General features: G+C 45.4%; 1 long non-coding RNA gene across 1 annotated transcript in view; it reads left to right on the top strand.

Annotated features, from left to right (window-relative positions):
• The window catches only part of LOC309625840, a 462,294-nt gene that overhangs the window by 330,166 nt on the left and 112,499 nt on the right, over positions 1 to 19,629 (top strand). The window lies entirely within an intron of this gene.

The following is a 19,629-nucleotide window of genomic DNA, read 5'->3' as shown; positions in this document are numbered from 1 at the left end:
TCAGCCTGCCGCCCGAAGCCAGAATAGGGCCTGAAGCAAACCTGCGCTTTTGCGGCCAGCTCCCAAGAAAGCGAGTTGAAAAATGGAGCTCAGGGGCACTGCAATTCACAAACCTGCAGACTTAGAAATGATAACTCTCGTCCACAAATATATTGAGGGAAGGCAACGAAGAGGATTTGAAAGCAAGGCAGAATTGCAGGAAACAGATTTCAGGAGGTAGATTCGAATCGCCTTTAAAGCACAGGAAAAGCGGCAAAACCTCGACAATGATGCCCTTGGCCCAAAAGGGCGTATGCGTTTTTTCCTGAATATATTCAGGAAAAAACGCATACGCCCTTTTTGGCCAACCAAGCAACCTGGAAAGGCAAATCAGCGCTACAAAGAAGTCTCGCTTCCCATCGGTCAAAAGGGCCAGGCTGAATAAAGTGTCAAAACCAGAAATGCAGGACAGGCCATGGAGAAATGGGAGCCTTGCTACGCTGATGGGCGGGATGTAAATTGCCAACAGCCACTCTGGAGAAGTGTACGGTGTGTCCTGAAACATCTAAAAAACTCAGCTTAGAGAGCATAGGGCACTTCCACTCATGGGCGTGTAAATTGGGAAAACTAAAAATCAGCAAGACACAGGCACCCCAAAGTTTAGGGCTGCTCTGTTGACAAGAACCTCCACTTTGTGACACCTTAAATATCCCAGGAAAGACAAGAATGGACAAAGAAGTTGTGGTCCTTATGTACAATGGAATATCACTCAGCCATGAAATCAACGTCATAAGGCTAGTAGCAGCATGATGAGTGGATTTGGGTACGACGATTCTAAGTGAAATAAGTCACACAGAAAAAGACACTTATCATAAGATATCACTTATAGAGGGAATGTAAAAACCGCTACCCTTGAACTGAATTACATAACAGGTCAGAGTCACACGTTTAGAAAACACACTAGGGCTGCTTAACGGGAAAGGTGAGGTGGGGTGATGCATAAAACAAGGGTTTCAAATTAGCTCAGATAGCGTTCCATAAACCCAATATGTAATAGACAAGACCTACTCCTTCCTCAGTGAACTGGACTCAACACGCCCTATTCATCGCCCAAGAATATATCTGACTAGTAAGAATCTTAAAACCTATGTATTGATATCTCTCTGTAAGTGAGTGAAGTGGGTGAAAAGCGGCATAACCACAGCAGTGAAAAGCAGCTAAACCCCATTATACAAATCAATTACTTTTAAAAACCCGTGAAACAAAGACAGTGAAAGAGAGAGAAATTCTGACAAAATTCGTTCAGGGGCTGTGATGCAACCTGGATTGACCATATGTAGACCCACAGATGGATGAGACATAAGGGTGGACACTCTTGGGGCTGAGAGGTTTGGTGAGGTTGGGTGAGCAAACGCAGACCCTTTAAAGTAATACTGCGTGGAACCCATCCAATGGGTCCCAAATCTCCAGGTTCAAGGGCATCTTCGTACATCGAAAACATACATGAGAAACCCAGAAGATGGTACACCGTGTGATCGGGAAAGGTTTCTAAAACGCACCTCATTTCTCATCTCCTTGTGCTCCGGTTCGCCTTTCCAGCCGCTATACTAGCAATCTCCCTGCCTGGAGAATCAGCACCTTTAACCTCCTGTTCCAAACAGGTTGCAATTTGTCCTGAGGATGAACGGGAAGAGGGGGAACCAATGAGAGACTAGCTCTAGGTGTTGGGACAGGCACAGGTCACTCTATTTTCCCATCAGGAAGAAGAATTAACCACAGGCTCAGCCTGCCGCCCGAAGCCAGAATAGGGCCTGAAGCAAACCTGCGCTTTTGCGGCCAGCTCCCAAGAAAGCGAGTTGAAAAATGGAGCTCAGGGGCACTGCAATTCACAAACCTGCAGACTTAGAAATGATAACTCTCGTCCACAAATATATTGAGGGAAGGCAACGAAGAGGATTTGAAAGCAAGGCAGAATTGCAGGAAACAGATTTCAGGAGGTAGATTCGAATCGCCTTTAAAGCACAGGAAAAGCGGCAAAACCTCGACAATGATGCCCTTGGCCAAAAAGGGCGTATGCGTTTTTTCCTGAATATATTCAGGAAAAAACGCATACGCCCTTTTTGGCCAACCAAGCAACCTGGAAAGGCAAATCAGCGCTACAAAGAAGTCTCGCTTCCCATCGGTCAAAAGGGCCAGGCTGAATAAAGTGTCAAAACCAGAAATGCAGGACAGGCCATGGAGAAATGGGAGCCTTGCTACGCTGATGGGCGGGATGTAAATTGCCAACAGCCACTCTGGAGAAGTGTACGGTGTGTCCTGAAACATCTAAAAAACTCAGCTTAGAGAGCATAGGGCACTTCCACTCATGGGCGTGTAAATTGGGAAAACTAAAAATCAGCAAGACACAGGCACCCCAAAGTTTAGGGCTGCTCTGTTGACAAGAACCTCCACTTTGTGACACCTTAAATATCCCAGGAAAGACAAGAATGGATAAAGAAGTTGTGGTCCTTATGTACAATGGAATATCACTCAGCCATGAAATCAACGTCATAAGGCTAGTAGCAGCATGATGAGTGGATTTGGGTACGACGATTCTAAGTGAAATAAGTCACACAGAAAAAGACACTTATCATAAGATATCACTTATAGAGGGAATGTAAAAACCGCTACCCTTGAACTGAATTACATAACAGGTCAGAGTCACACGTTTAGAAAACACACTAGGGCTGCTTAACGGGAAAGGTGAGGTGGGGTGATGCATAAAACAAGGGTTTCAAATTAGCTCAGATAGCGTTCCATAAACCCAATATGTAATAGACAAGACCTACTCCTTCCTCAGTGAACTGGACTCAACACGCCCTATTCATCGCCCAAGAATATATCTGACTAGTAAGAATCTTAAAACCTATGTATTGATATCTCTCTGTAAGTGAGTGAAGTGGGTGAAAAGCGGCATAACCACAGCAGTGAAAAGCAGCTAAACCCCATTATACAAATCAATTACTTTTAAAAACCCGTGAAACAAAGACAGTGAAAGAGAGAGAAATTCTGACAAAATTCGTTCAGGGGCTGTGATGCAACCTGGATTGACCATATGTAGACCCACAGATGGATGAGACATAAGGGTGGACACTCTTGGGGCTGAGAGGTTTGGTGAGGTTGGGTGAGCAAACGCAGACCCTTTAAAGTAATACTGTGTGGTACCCATCCCATGGGTCCCAAATCTCCAGGTTCAAGGGCATCTTCCTACATCGAAAACATGCATGAGAAACCCAGAAGATGGTACACCGTGTGATCGGGAAAGGTTTCTAAAACGCACCTCATTTCTCTTCTCCTTGTGCTCCGGTTCGCCATTCCAGCCGCTATACTAGCAATCTCCCTGCCTGGAGAATCAGCACCTTTAACCTCCTGTTCCGTACAGGTTGCAATTTGTCCTGAGGATGAACGGGAAGAGGGGGAACCAATGAGAGACTAGCTCTAGGTGTTGGGACAGGCACAGGTCACTCTATTTTCCCATCAGGAAGAAGAATTAACCACAGGCTCAGCCTGCCGCCCGAAGCCAGAATAGGGCCTGAAGCAAACCTGCGCTTTTGCGGCCAGCTCCCAAGAAAGCGAGTTGAAAAATGGAGCTCAGGGGCACTGCAATTCACAAACCTGCAGACTTAGAAATGATAACTCTCGTCCACAAATATATTGAGGGAAGGCAACGAAGAGGATTTGAAAGCAAGGCAGAATTGCAGGAATCAGATTTCAGGAGGTAGATTCGAATCGCCTTTAAAGCACAGGAAAAGCGGCAAAACCTCGACAATGATGCCCTTGGCCCAAAAGGGCGTATGCGTTTTTTCCTGAATATATTCAGGAAAAAACGCATACGCCCTTTTTGGCCAACCAAGCAACCTGGAAAGGCAAATCAGCGCTACAAAGAAGTCTCGCTTCCCATCGGTCAAAAGGGCCAGGCTGAATAAAGTGTCAAAACCAGAAATGCAGGACAGGCCATGGAGAAATGGGAGCCTTGCTACGCTGATGGGCGGGATGTAAATTGCCAACAGCCACTCTGGAGAAGTGTACGGTGTGTCCTGAAACATCTAAAAAACTCAGCTTAGAGAGCATAGGGCACTTCCACTCATGGGCGTGTAAATTGGGAAAACTAAAAATCAGCAAGACACAGGCACCCCAAAGTTTAGGGCTGCTCTGTTGACAAGAACCTCCACTTTGTGACACCTTAAATATCCCAGGAAAGACAAGAATGGACAAAGAAGTTGTGGTCCTTATGTACAATGGAATATCACTCAGCCATGAAATCAACGTCATAAGGCTAGTAGCAGCATGATGAGTGGATTTGGGTACGACGATTCTAAGTGAAATAAGTCACACAGAAAAAGACACTTATCATAAGATATCACTTATAGAGGGAATGTAAAAACCGCTACCCTTGAACTGAATTACATAACAGGTCAGAGTCACACGTTTAGAAAACACACTAGGGCTGCTTAACGGGAAAGGTGAGGTGGGGTGATGCATAAAACAAGGGTTTCAAATTAGCTCAGATAGCGTTCCATAAACCCAATATGTAATAGACAAGACCTACTCCTTCCTCAGTGAACTGGACTCAACACGCCCTATTCATCGCCCAAGAATATATCTGACTAGTAAGAATCTTAAAACCTATGTATTGATATCTCTCTGTAAGTGAGTGAAGTGGGTGAAAAGCGGCATAACCACAGCAGTGAAAAGCAGCTAAACCCCATTATACAAATCAATTACTTTTAAAAACCCGTGAAACAAAGACAGTGAAAGAGAGAGAAATTCTGACAAAATTCGTTCAGGGGCTGTGATGCAACCTGGATTGACCATATGTAGACCCACAGATGGATGAGACATAAGGGTGGACACTCTTGGGGCTGAGAGGTTTGGTGAGGTTGGGTGAGCAAACGCAGACCCTTTAAAGTAATACTGCGTGGAACCCATCCAATGGGTCCCAAATCTCCAGGTTCAAGGGCATCTTCGTACATCGAAAACATACATGAGAAACCCAGAAGATGGTACACCGTGTGATCGGGAAAGGTTTCTAAAACGCACCTCATTTCTCATCTCCTTGTGCTCCGGTTCGCCTTTCCAGCCGCTATACTAGCAATCTCCCTGCCTGGAGAATCAGCACCTTTAACCTCCTGTTCCAAACAGGTTGCAATTTGTCCTGAGGATGAACGGGAAGAGGGGGAACCAATGAGAGACTAGCTCTAGGTGTTGGGACAGGCACAGGTCACTCTATTTTCCCATCAGGAAGAAGAATTAACCACAGGCTCAGCCTGCCGCCCGAAGCCAGAATAGGGCCTGAAGCAAACCTGCGCTTTTGCGGCCAGCTCCCAAGAAAGCGAGTTGAAAAATGGAGCTCAGGGGCACTGCAATTCACAAACCTGCAGACTTAGAAATGATAACTCTCGTCCACAAATATATTGAGGGAAGGCAACGAAGAGGATTTGAAAGCAAGGCAGAATTGCAGGAAACAGATTTCAGGAGGTAGATTCGAATCGCCTTTAAAGCACAGGAAAAGCGGCAAAACCTCGACAATGATGCCCTTGGCCAAAAAGGGCGTATGCGTTTTTTCCTGAATATATTCAGGAAAAAACGCATACGCCCTTTTTGGCCAACCAAGCAACCTGGAAAGGCAAATCAGCGCTACAAAGAAGTCTCGCTTCCCATCGGTCAAAAGGGCCAGGCTGAATAAAGTGTCAAAACCAGAAATGCAGGACAGGCCATGGAGAAATGGGAGCCTTGCTACGCTGATGGGCGGGATGTAAATTGCCAACAGCCACTCTGGAGAAGTGTACGGTGTGTCCTGAAACATCTAAAAAACTCAGCTTAGAGAGCATAGGGCACTTCCACTCATGGGCGTGTAAATTGGGAAAACTAAAAATCAGCAAGACACAGGCACCCCAAAGTTTAGGGCTGCTCTGTTGACAAGAACCTCCACTTTGTCACACCTTAAATATCCCAGGAAAGACAAGAATGGACAAAGAAGTTGTGGTCCTTATGTACAATGGAATATCACTCAGCCATGAAATCAACGTCATAAGGCTAGTAGCAGCATGATGAGTGGATTTGGGTACGACGATTCTAAGTGAAATAAGTCACACAGAAAAAGACACTTATCATAGATATCACTTATAGAGGGAATGTAAAAACCGCTACCCTTGAACTGAATTACATAACAGGTCAGAGTCACACGTTTAGAAAACACACTAGGGCTGCTTAACGGGAAAGGTGAGGTGGGGTGATGCATAAAACAAGGGTTTCAAATTAGCTCAGATAGCGTTCCATAAACCCAATATGTAATAGACAAGACCTACTCCTTCCTCAGTGAACTGGACTCAACACGCCCTATTCATCGCCCAAGAATATATCTGACTAGTAAGAATCTTAAAACCTATGTATTGATATCTCTCTGTAAGTGAGTGAAGTGGGTGAAAAGCGGCATAACCACAGCAGTGAAAAGCAGCTAAACCCCATTATACAAATCAATTACTTTTAAAAACCCGTGAAACAAAGACAGTGAAAGAGAGAGAAATTCTGACAAAATTCGTTCAGGGGCTGTGATGCAACCTGGATTGACCATATGTAGACCCACAGATGGATGAGACATAAGGGTGGACACTCTTGGGGCTGAGAGGTTTGGTGAGGTTGGGTGAGCAAACGCAGACCCTTTAAAGTAATACTGCGTGGAACCCATCCAATGGGTCCCAAATCTCCAGGTTCAAGGGCATCTTCGTACATCGAAAACATACATGAGAAACCCAGAAGATGGTACACCGTGTGATCGGGAAAGGTTTCTAAAACGCACCTCATTTCTCATCTCCTTGTGCTCCGGTTCGCCTTTCCAGCCGCTATACTAGCAATCTCCCTGCCTGGAGAATCAGCACCTTTAACCTCCTGTTCCAAACAGGTTGCAATTTGTCCTGAGGATGAACGGGAAGAGGGGGAACCAATGAGAGACTAGCTCTAGGTGTTGGGACAGGCACAGGTCACTCTATTTTCCCATCAGGAAGAAGAATTAACCACAGGCTCAGCCTGCCGCCCGAAGCCAGAATAGGGCCTGAAGCAAACCTGCGCTTTTGCGGCCAGCTCCCAAGAAAGCGAGTTGAAAAATGGAGCTCAGGGGCACTGCAATTCACAAACCTGCAGACTTAGAAATGATAACTCTCGTCCACAAATATATTGAGGGAAGGCAACGAAGAGGATTTGAAAGCAAGGCAGAATTGCAGGAAACAGATTTCAGGAGGTAGATTCGAATCGCCTTTAAAGCACAGGAAAAGCGGCAAAACCTCGACAATGATGCCCTTGGCCCAAAAGGGCGTATGCGTTTTTTCCTGAATATATTCAGGAAAAAACGCATACGCCCTTTTTGGCCAACCAAGCAACCTGGAAAGGCAAATCAGCGCTACAAAGAAGTCTCGCTTCCCATCGGTCAAAAGGGCCAGGCTGAATAAAGTGTCAAAACCAGAAATGCAGGACAGGCCATGGAGAAATGGGAGCCTTGCTACGCTGATGGGCGGGATGTAAATTGCCAACAGCCACTCTGGAGAAGTGTACGGTGTGTCCTGAAACATCTAAAAAACTCAGCTTAGAGAGCATAGGGCACTTCCACTCATGGGCGTGTAAATTGGGAAAACTAAAAATCAGCAAGACACAGGCACCCCAAAGTTTAGGGCTGCTCTGTTGACAAGAACCTCCACTTTGTGACACCTTAAATATCCCAGGAAAGACAAGAATGGATAAAGAAGTTGTGGTCCTTATGTACAATGGAATATCACTCAGCCATGAAATCAACGTCATAAGGCTAGTAGCAGCATGATGAGTGGATTTGGGTACGACGATTCTAAGTGAAATAAGTCACACAGAAAAAGACACTTATCATAAGATATCACTTATAGAGGGAATGTAAAAACCGCTACCCTTGAACTGAATTACATAACAGGTCAGAGTCACACGTTTAGAAAACACACTAGGGCTGCTTAACGGGAAAGGTGAGGTGGGGTGATGCATAAAACAAGGGTTTCAAATTAGCTCAGATAGCGTTCCATAAACCCAATATGTAATAGACAAGACCTACTCCTTCCTCAGTGAACTGGACTCAACACGCCCTATTCATCGCCCAAGAATATATCTGACTAGTAAGAATCTTAAAACCTATGTATTGATATCTCTCTGTAAGTGAGTGAAGTGGGTGAAAAGCGGCATAACCACAGCAGTGAAAAGCAGCTAAACCCCATTATACAAATCAATTACTTTTAAAAACCCGTGAAACAAAGACAGTGAAAGAGAGAGAAATTCTGACAAAATTCGTTCAGGGGCTGTGATGCAACCTGGATTGACCATATGTAGACCCACAGATGGATGAGACATAAGGGTGGACACTCTTGGGGCTGAGAGGTTTGGTGAGGTTGGGTGAGCAAACGCAGACCCTTTAAAGTAATACTGTGTGGTACCCATCCCATGGGTCCCAAATCTCCAGGTTCAAGGGCATCTTCCTACATCGAAAACATGCATGAGAAACCCAGAAGATGGTACACCGTGTGATCGGGAAAGGTTTCTAAAACGCACCTCATTTCTCTTCTCCTTGTGCTCCGGTTCGCCATTCCAGCCGCTATACTAGCAATCTCCCTGCCTGGAGAATCAGCACCTTTAACCTCCTGTTCCGTACAGGTTGCAATTTGTCCTGAGGATGAACGGGAAGAGGGGGAACCAATGAGAGACTAGCTCTAGGTGTTGGGACAGGCACAGGTCACTCTATTTTCCCATCAGGAAGAAGAATTAACCACAGGCTCAGCCTGCCGCCCGAAGCCAGAATAGGGCCTGAAGCAAACCTGCGCTTTTGCGGCCAGCTCCCAAGAAAGCGAGTTGAAAAATGGAGCTCAGGGGCACTGCAATTCACAAACCTGCAGACTTAGAAATGATAACTCTCGTCCACAAATATATTGAGGGAAGGCAACGAAGAGGATTTGAAAGCAAGGCAGAATTGCAGGAAACAGATTTCAGGAGGTAGATTCGAATCGCCTTTAAAGCACAGGAAAAGCGGCAAAACCTCGACAATGATGCCCTTGGCCAAAAAGGGCGTATGCGTTTTTTCCTGAATATATTCAGGAAAAAACGCATACGCCCTTTTTGGCCAACCAAGCAACCTGGAAAGGCAAATCAGCGCTACAAAGAAGTCTCGCTTCCCATCGGTCAAAAGGGCCAGGCTGAATAAAGTGTCAAAACCAGAAATGCAGGACAGGCCATGGAGAAATGGGAGCCTTGCTACGCTGATGGGCGGGATGTAAATTGCCAACAGCCACTCTGGAGAAGTGTACGGTGTGTCCTGAAACATCTAAAAAACTCAGCTTAGAGAGCATAGGGCACTTCCACTCATGGGCGTGTAAATTGGGAAAACTAAAAATCAGCAAGACACAGGCACCCCAAAGTTTAGGGCTGCTCTGTTGACAAGAACCTCCACTTTGTCACACCTTAAATATCCCAGGAAAGACAAGAATGGATAAAGAAGTTGTGGTCCTTATGTACAATGGAATATCACTCAGCCATGAAATCAATGTCATAAGGCTAGTAGCAGCATGATGAGTGGATTTGGGTACGACGATTCTAAGTGAAATAAGTCACACAGAAAAAGACACTTATCATAAGATATCACTTATAGAGGGAATGTAAAAACCGCTACCCTTGAACTGAATTACATAACAGGTCAGAGTCACACGTTTAGAAAACACACTAGGGCTGCTTAACGGGAAAGGTGAGGTGGGGTGATGCATAAAACAAGGGTTTCAAATTAGCTCAGATAGCGTTCCATAAACCCAATATGTAATAGACAAGACCTACTCCTTCCTCAGTGAACTGGACTCAACACGCCCTATTCATCGCCCAAGAATATATCTGACTAGTAAGAATCTTAAAACCTATGTATTGATATCTCTCTGTAAGTGAGTGAAGTGGGTGAAAAGCGGCATAACCACAGCAGTGAAAAGCAGCTAAACCCCATTATACAAATCAATTACTTTTAAAAACCCGTGAAACAAAGACAGTGAAAGAGAGAGAAATTCTGACAAAATTCGTTCAGGGGCTGTGATGCAACCTGGATTGACCATATGTAGACCCACAGATGGATGAGACATAAGGGTGGACACTCTTGGGGCTGAGAGGTTTGGTGAGGTTGGGTGAGCAAACGCAGACCCTTTAAAGTAATACTGCGTGGAACCCATCCAATGGGTCCCAAATCTCCAGGTTCAAGGGCATCTTCGTACATCGAAAACATACATGAGAAACCGAGAAGATGGTACACCGTGTGATCGGGAAAGGTTTCTAAAACGCACCTCATTTCTCATCTCCTTGTGCTCCGGTTCGCCTTTCCAGCCGCTATACTAGCAATCTCCCTGCCTGGAGAATCAGCACCTTTAACCTCCTGTTCCAAACAGGTTGCAATTTGTCCTGAGGATGAACGGGAAGAGGGGGAACCAATGAGAGACTAGCTCTAGGTGTTGGGACAGGCACAGGTCACTCTATTTTCCCATCAGGAAGAAGAATTAACCACAGGCTCAGCCTGCCGCCCGAAGCCAGAATAGGGCCTGAAGCAAACCTGCGCTTTTGCGGCCAGCTCCCAAGAAAGCGAGTTGAAAAATGGAGCTCAGGGGCACTGCAATTCACAAACCTGCAGACTTAGAAATGATAACTCTCGTCCACAAATATATTGAGGGAAGGCAACGAAGAGGATTTGAAAGCAAGGCAGAATTGCAGGAAACAGATTTCAGGAGGTAGATTCGAATCGCCTTTAAAGCACAGGAAAAGCGGCAAAACCTCGACAATGATGCCCTTGGCCAAAAAGGGCGTATGCGTTTTTTCCTGAATATATTCAGGAAAAAACGCATACGCCCTTTTTGGCCAACCAAGCAACCTGGAAAGGCAAATCAGCGCTACAAAGAAGTCTCGCTTCCCATCGGTCAAAAGGGCCAGGCTGAATAAAGTGTCAAAACCAGAAATGCAGGACAGGCCATGGAGAAATGGGAGCCTTGCTACGCTGATGGGCGGGATGTAAATTGCCAACAGCCACTCTGGAGAAGTGTACGGTGTGTCCTGAAACATCTAAAAAACTCAGCTTAGAGAGCATAGGGCACTTCCACTCATGGGCGTGTAAATTGGGAAAACTAAAAATCAGCAAGACACAGGCACCCCAAAGTTTAGGGCTGCTCTGTTGACAAGAACCTCCACTTTGTGACACCTTAAATATCCCAGGAAAGACAAGAATGGACAAAGAAGTTGTGGTCCTTATGTACAATGGAATATCACTCAGCCATGAAATCAACGTCATAAGGCTAGTAGCAGCATGATGAGTGGATTTGGGTACGACGATTCTAAGTGAAATAAGTCACACAGAAAAAGACACTTATCATAGATATCACTTATAGAGGGAATGTAAAAACCGCTACCCTTGAACTGAATTACATAACAGGTCAGAGTCACACGTTTAGAAAACACACTAGGGCTGCTTAACGGGAAAGGTGAGGTGGGGTGATGCATAAAACAAGGGTTTCAAATTAGCTCAGATAGCGTTCCATAAACCCAATATGTAATAGACAAGACCTACTCCTTCCTCAGTGAACTGGACTCAACACGCCCTATTCATCGCCCAAGAATATATCTGACTAGTAAGAATCTTAAAACCTATGTATTGATATCTCTCTGTAAGTGAGTGAAGTGGGTGAAAAGCGGCATAAGCACAGCAGTGAAAAGCAGCTAAACCCCATTATACAAATCAATTACTTTTAAAAACCCGTGAAACAAAGACAGTGAAAGAGAGAGAAATTCTGACAAAATTCGTTCAGGGGCTGTGATGCAACCTGGATTGACCATATGTAGACCCACAGATGGATGAGACATAAGGGTGGACACTCTTGGGGCTGAGAGGTTTGGTGAGGTTGGGTGAGCAAACGCAGACCCTTTAAAGTAATACTGCGTGGAACCCATCCAATGGGTCCCAAATCTCCAGGTTCAAGGGCATCTTCGTACATCGAAAACATACATGAGAAACCGAGAAGATGGTACACCGTGTGATCGGGAAAGGTTTCTAAAACGCACCTCATTTCTCATCTCCTTGTGCTCCGGTTCGCCTTTCCAGCCGCTATACTAGCAATCTCCCTGCCTGGAGAATCAGCACCTTTAACCTCCTGTTCCAAACAGGTTGCAATTTGTCCTGAGGATGAACGGGAAGAGGGGGAACCAATGAGAGACTAGCTCTAGGTGTTGGGACAGGCACAGGTCACTCTATTTTCCCATCAGGAAGAAGAATTAACCACAGGCTCAGCCTGCCGCCCGAAGCCAGAATAGGGCCTGAAGCAAACCTGCGCTTTTGCGGCCAGCTCCCAAGAAAGCGAGTTGAAAAATGGAGCTCAGGGGCACTGCAATTCACAAACCTGCAGACTTAGAAATGATAACTCTCGTCCACAAATATATTGAGGGAAGGCAACGAAGAGGATTTGAAAGCAAGGCAGAATTGCAGGAAACAGATTTCAGGAGGTAGATTCGAATCGCCTTTAAAGCACAGGAAAAGCGGCAAAACCTCGACAATGATGCCCTTGGCCAAAAAGGGCGTATGCGTTTTTTCCTGAATATATTCAGGAAAAAACGCATACGCCCTTTTTGGCCAACCAAGCAACCTGGAAAGGCAAATCAGCGCTACAAAGAAGTCTCGCTTCCCATCGGTCAAAAGGGCCAGGCTGAATAAAGTGTCAAAACCAGAAATGCAGGACAGGCCATGGAGAAATGGGAGCCTTGCTACGCTGATGGGCGGGATGTAAATTGCCAACAGCCACTCTGGAGAAGTGTACGGTGTGTCCTGAAACATCTAAAAAACTCAGCTTAGAGAGCATAGGGCACTTCCACTCATGGGCGTGTAAATTGGGAAAACTAAAAATCAGCAAGACACAGGCACCCCAAAGTTTAGGGCTGCTCTGTTGACAAGAACCTCCACTTTGTGACACCTTAAATATCCCAGGAAAGACAAGAATGGACAAAGAAGTTGTGGTCCTTATGTACAATGGAATATCACTCAGCCATGAAATCAACGTCATAAGGCTAGTAGCAGCATGATGAGTGGATTTGGGTACGACGATTCTAAGTGAAATAAGTCACACAGAAAAAGACACTTATCATAGATATCACTTATAGAGGGAATGTAAAAACCGCTACCCTTGAACTGAATTACATAACAGGTCAGAGTCACACGTTTAGAAAACACACTAGGGCTGCTTAACGGGAAAGGTGAGGTGGGGTGATGCATAAAACAAGGGTTTCAAATTAGCTCAGATAGCGTTCCATAAACCCAATATGTAATAGACAAGACCTACTCCTTCCTCAGTGAACTGGACTCAACACGCCCTATTCATCGCCCAAGAATATATCTGACTAGTAAGAATCTTAAAACCTATGTATTGATATCTCTCTGTAAGTGAGTGAAGTGGGTGAAAAGCGGCATAAGCACAGCAGTGAAAAGCAGCTAAACCCCATTATACAAATCAATTACTTTTAAAAACCCGTGAAACAAAGACAGTGAAAGAGAGAGAAATTCTGACAAAATTCGTTCAGGGGCTGTGATGCAACCTGGATTGACCATATGTAGACCCACAGATGGATGAGACATAAGGGTGGACACTCTTGGGGCTGAGAGGTTTGGTGAGGTTGGGTGAGCAAACGCAGACCCTTTAAAGTAATACTGCGTGGAACCCATCCAATGGGTCCCAAATCTCCAGGTTCAAGGGCATCTTCGTACATCGAAAACATACATGAGAAACCCAGAAGATGGTACACCGTGTGATCGGGAAAGGTTTCTAAAACGCACCTCATTTCTCATCTCCTTGTGCTCCGGTTCGCCTTTCCAGCCGCTATACTAGCAATCTCCCTGCCTGGAGAATCAGCACCTTTAACCTCCTGTTCCAAACAGGTTGCAATTTGTCCTGAGGATGAACGGGAAGAGGGGGAACCAATGAGAGACTAGCTCTAGGTGTTGGGACAGGCACAGGTCACTCTATTTTCCCATCAGGAAGAAGAATTAACCACAGGCTCAGCCTGCCGCCCGAAGCCAGAATAGGGCCTGAAGCAAACCTGCGCTTTTGCGGCCAGCTCCCAAGAAAGCGAGTTGAAAAATGGAGCTCAGGGGCACTGCAATTCACAAACCTGCAGACTTAGAAATGATAACTCTCGTCCACAAATATATTGAGGGAAGGCAACGAAGAGGATTTGAAAGCAAGGCAGAATTGCAGGAAACAGATTTCAGGAGGTAGATTCGAATCGCCTTTAAAGCACAGGAAAAGCGGCAAAACCTCGACAATGATGCCCTTGGCCAAAAAGGGCGTATGCGTTTTTTCCTGAATATATTCAGGAAAAAACGCATACGCCCTTTTTGGCCAACCAAGCAACCTGGAAAGGCAAATCAGCGCTACAAAGAAGTCTCGCTTCCCATCGGTCAAAAGGGCCAGGCTGAATAAAGTGTCAAAACCAGAAATGCAGGACAGGCCATGGAGAAATGGGAGCCTTGCTACGCTGATGGGCGGGATGTAAATTGCCAACAGCCACTCTGGAGAAGTGTACGGTGTGTCCTGAAACATCTAAAAAACTCAGCTTAGAGAGCATAGGGCACTTCCACTCATGGGCGTGTAAATTGGGAAAACTAAAAATCAGCAAGACACAGGCACCCCAAAGTTTAGGGCTGCTCTGTTGACAAGAACCTCCACTTTGTCACACCTTAAATATCCCAGGAAAGACAAGAATGGATAAAGAAGTTGTGGTCCTTATGTACAATGGAATATCACTCAGCCATGAAATCAATGTCATAAGGCTAGTAGCAGCATGATGAGTGGATTTGGGTACGACGATTCTAAGTGAAATAAGTCACACAGAAAAAGACACTTATCATAAGATATCACTTATAGAGGGAATGTAAAAACCGCTACCCTTGAACTGAATTACATAACAGGTCAGAGTCACACGTTTAGAAAACACACTAGGGCTGCTTAACGGGAAAGGTGAGGTGGGGTGATGCATAAAACAAGAGTTTCAAATTAGCTCAGATAGCGTTCCATAAACCCAATATGTAATAGACAAGACCTACTCCTTCCTCAGTGAACTGGACTCAACACGCCCTATTCATCGCCCAAGAATATATCTGACTAGTAAGAATCTTAAAACCTATGTATTGATATCTCTCTGTAAGTGAGTGAAGTGGGTGAAAAGCGGCATAAGCACAGCAGTGAAAAGCAGCTAAACCCCATTATACAAATCAATTACTTTTAAAAACCCGTGAAACAAAGACAGTGAAAGAGAGAGAAATTCTGACAAAATTCGTTCAGGGGCTGTGATGCAACCTGGATTGACCATATGTAGACCCACAGATGGATGAGACATAAGGGTGGACACTCTTGGGGCTGAGAGGTTTGGTGAGGTTGGGTGAGCAAACGCAGACCCTTTAAAGTAATACTGCGTGGAACCCATCCAATGGGTCCCAAATCTCCAGGTTCAAGGGCATCTTCGTACATCGAAAACATACATGAGAAACCCAGAAGATGGTACACCGTGTGATCGGGAAAGGTTTCTAAAACGCACCTCATTTCTCATCTCCTTGTGCTCCGGTTCGCCTTTCCAGCCGCTATACTAGCAATCTCCCTGCCTGGAGAATCAGCACCTTTAACCTCCTGTTCCAAACAGGTTGCAATTTGTCCTGAGGATGAACGGGAAGAGGGGGAACCAATGAGAGACTAGCTCTAGGTGTTGGGACAGGCACAGGTCACTCTATTTTCCCATCAGGAAGAAGAATTAACCACAGGCTCAGCCTGCCGCCCGAAGCCAGAATAGGGCCTGAAGCAAACCTGCGCTTTTGCGGCCAGCTCCCAAGAAAGCGAGTTGAAAAATGGAGCTCAGGGGCACTGCAATTCACAAACCTGCAGACTTAGAAATGATAACTCTCGTCCACAAATATATTGAGGGAAGGCAACGAAGAGGATTTGAAAGCAAGGCAGAATTGCAGGAAACAGATTTCAGGAGGTAGATTCGAATCGCCTTTAAAGCACAGGAAAAGCGGCAAAACCTCGACAATGATGCCCTTGGCCAAAAAGGGCGTATGCGTTTTTTCCTGAATATATTCAGGAAAAAACGCATACGCCCTTTTTGGCCAACCAAGCAACCTGGAAAGGCAAATCAGCGCTACAAAGAAGTCTCGCTTCCCATCGGTCAAAAGGGCCAGGCTGAATAAAGTGTCAAAACCAGAAATGCAGGACAGGCCATGGAGAAATGGGAGCCTTGCTACGCTGATGGGCGGGATGTAAATTGCCAACAGCCACTCTGGAGAAGTGTACGGTGTGTCCTGAAACATCTAAAAAACTCAGCTTAGAGAGCATAGGGCACTTCCACTCATGGGCGTGTAAATTGGGAAAACTAAAAATCAGCAAGACACAGGCACCCCAAAGTTTAGGGCTGCTCTGTTGACAAGAACCTCCACTTTGTCACACCTTAAATATCCCAGGAAAGACAAGAATGGACAAAGAAGTTGTGGTCCTTATGTACAATGGAATATCACTCAGCCATGAAATCAACGTCATAAGGCTAGTAGCAGCATGATGAGTGGATTTGGGTACGACGATTCTAAGTGAAATAAGTCACACAGAAAAAGACACTTATCATAGATATCACTTATAGAGGGAATGTAAAAACCGCTACCCTTGAACTGAATTACATAACAGGTCAGAGTCACACGTTTAGAAAACACACTAGGGCTGCTTAACGGGAAAGGTGAGGTGGGGTGATGCATAAAACAAGAGTTTCAAATTAGCTCAGATAGCGTTCCATAAACCCAATATGTAATAGACAAGACCTACTCCTTCCTCAGTGAACTGGACTCAACACGCCCTATTCATCGCCCAAGAATATATCTGACTAGTAAGAATCTTAAAACCTATGTATTGATATCTCTCTGTAAGTGAGTGAAGTGGGTGAAAAGCGGCATAAGCACAGCAGTGAAAAGCAGCTAAACCCCATTATACAAATCAATTACTTTTAAAAACCCGTGAAACAAAGACAGTGAAAGAGAGAGAAATTCTGACAAAATTCGTTCAGGGGCTGTGATGCAACCTGGATTGACCATATGTAGACCCACAGATGGATGAGACATAAGGGTGGACACTCTTGGGGCTGAGAGGTTTGGTGAGGTTGGGTGAGCAAACGCAGACCCTTTAAAGTAATACTGCGTGGAACCCATCCAATGGGTCCCAAATCTCCAGGTTCAAGGGCATCTTCCTACATCGAAAACATACATGAGAAACCCAGAAGATGGTACACCGTGTGATCGGGAAAGGTTTCTAAAACGCACCTCATTTCTCATCTCCTTGTGCTCCGGTTCGCCTTTCCAGCCGCTATACTAGCAATCTCCCTGCCTGGAGAATCAGCACCTTTAACCTCCTGTTCCAAACAGGTTGCAATTTGTCCTGAGGATGAACGGGAAGAGGGGGAACCAATGAGAGACTAGCTCTAGGTGTTGGGACAGGCACAGGTCACTCTATTTTCCCATCAGGAAGAAGAATTAACCACAGGCTCAGCCTGCCGCCCGAAGCCAGAATAGGGCCTGAAGCAAACCTGCGCTTTTGCGGCCAGCTCCCAAGAAAGCGAGTTGAAAAATGGAGCTCAGGGGCACTGCAATTCACAAACCTGCAGACTTAGAAATGATAACTCTCGTCCACAAATATATTGAGGGAAGGCAACGAAGAGGATTTGAAAGCAAGGCAGAACTGCAGGAAACAGATTTCAGGAGGTAGATTCGAATCGCCTTTAAAGCACAGGAAAAGCGGCAAAACCTCGACAATGATGCCCTTGGCCAAAAAGGGCGTATGCGTTTTTTCCTGAATATATTCAGGAAAAAACGCATACGCCCTTTTTGGCCAACCAAGCAACCTGGAAAGGCAAATCAGCGCTACAAAGAAGTCTCGCTTCCCATCGGTCAAAAGGGCCAGGCTGAATAAAGTGTCAAAACCAGAAATGCAGGACAGGCCATGGAGAAATGGGAGCCTTGCTACGCTGATGGGCGGGATGTAAATTGCCAACAGCCACTCTGGAGAAGTGTACGGTGTGTCCTGAAACATCTAAAAAACTCAGCTTAGAGAGCATAGGGCACTTCCACTCATGGGCGTGTAAATTGGGAAAACTAAAAATCAGCAAGACACAGGCACCCCAAAGTTTAGGGCTGCTCTGTTGACAAGAACCTCCACTTTGTCACACCTTAAATATCCCAGGAAAGACAAGAATGGATAAAGAAGTTGTGGTCCTTATGTACAATGGAATATCACTCAGCCATGAAATCAACGTCATAAGGCTAGTAGCAGCATGATGAGTGGATTTGGGTACGACGATTCTAAGTGAAATAAGTCACACAGAAAAAGACACTTATCATAAGATATCACTTATAGAGGGAATGTAAAAACCGCTACCCTTGAACTGAATTACATAACAGGTCAGAGTCACACGTTTAGAAAACACACTAGGGCTGCTTAACGGGAAAGGTGAGGTGGGGTGATGCATAAAACAAGAGTTTCAAATTAGCTCAGATAGCGTTCCATAAACCCAATATGTAATAGACAAGACCTACTCCTTCCTCAGTGAACTGGACTCAACACGCCCTATTCATCGCCCAAGAATATATCTGACTAGTAAGAATCTTAAAACCTATGTATTGATATCTCTCTGTAAGTGAGTGAAGTGGGTGAAAAGCGGCATAACCACAGCAGTGAAAAGCAGCTAAACCCCATTATACAAATCAATTACTTTTAAAAACCCGTGAAACAAAGACAGTGAAAGAGAGAGAAATTCTGACAAAATTCGTTCAGGGGCTGTGATGCAACCTGGATTGACCATATGTAGACCCACAGATGGATGAGACATAAGGGTGGACACTCTTGGGGCTGAGAGGTTTGGTGAGGTTGGGTGAGCAAACGCAGACCCTTTAAAGTAATACTGTGTGGTACCCATCCCATGGGTCCCAAATCTCCAGGATCAAGGGCATCTTCCTACATCGAAAACATGCATGAGAAACCCAGAAGATGGTACACCGTGTGATCGGGAAAGGTTTCTAAAACGCACCTCATTTCTCATCTCCTTGTGCTCCGGTTCGCCATTCCAGCCGCTATACTAGCAATCTCCCTGCCTGGAGAATCAGCACCTTTAACCTCCTGTTCCGTACAGGTTGCAATTTGTCCTGAGGATGAACGGGAAGAGGGGGAACCAATGAGAGACTAGCTCTAGGTGTTGGGACAGGCACAGGTCACTCTATTTTCCCATCAGGAAGAAGAATTAACCACAGGCTCAGCCTGCCGCCCGAAGCCAGAATAGGGCCTGAAGCAAACCTGCGCTTTTGCGGCCAGCTCCCAAGAAAGCGAGTTGAAAAATGGAGCTCAGGGGCACTGCAATTCACAAACCTGCAGACTTAGAAATGATAACTCTCGTCCACAAATATATTGAGGGAAGGCAACGAAGAGGATTTGAAAGCAAGGCAGAATTGCAGGAAACAGATTTCAGGAGGTAGATTCGAATCGCCTTTAAAGCACAGGAAAAGCGGCAAAACCTCGACAATGATGC

The sequence above is a fragment of the Balaenoptera borealis genome (genome assembly GCF_965194805.1).
Source record: "Balaenoptera borealis genome assembly, chromosome: 3".
NCBI classification, from domain to species: Eukaryota; Metazoa; Chordata; class Mammalia; order Artiodactyla; family Balaenopteridae; genus Balaenoptera; species Balaenoptera borealis.
The sequence above is the reverse complement of the archived record's forward strand: the minus strand, read 5'-3'. Positions and strand labels throughout refer to the sequence as shown.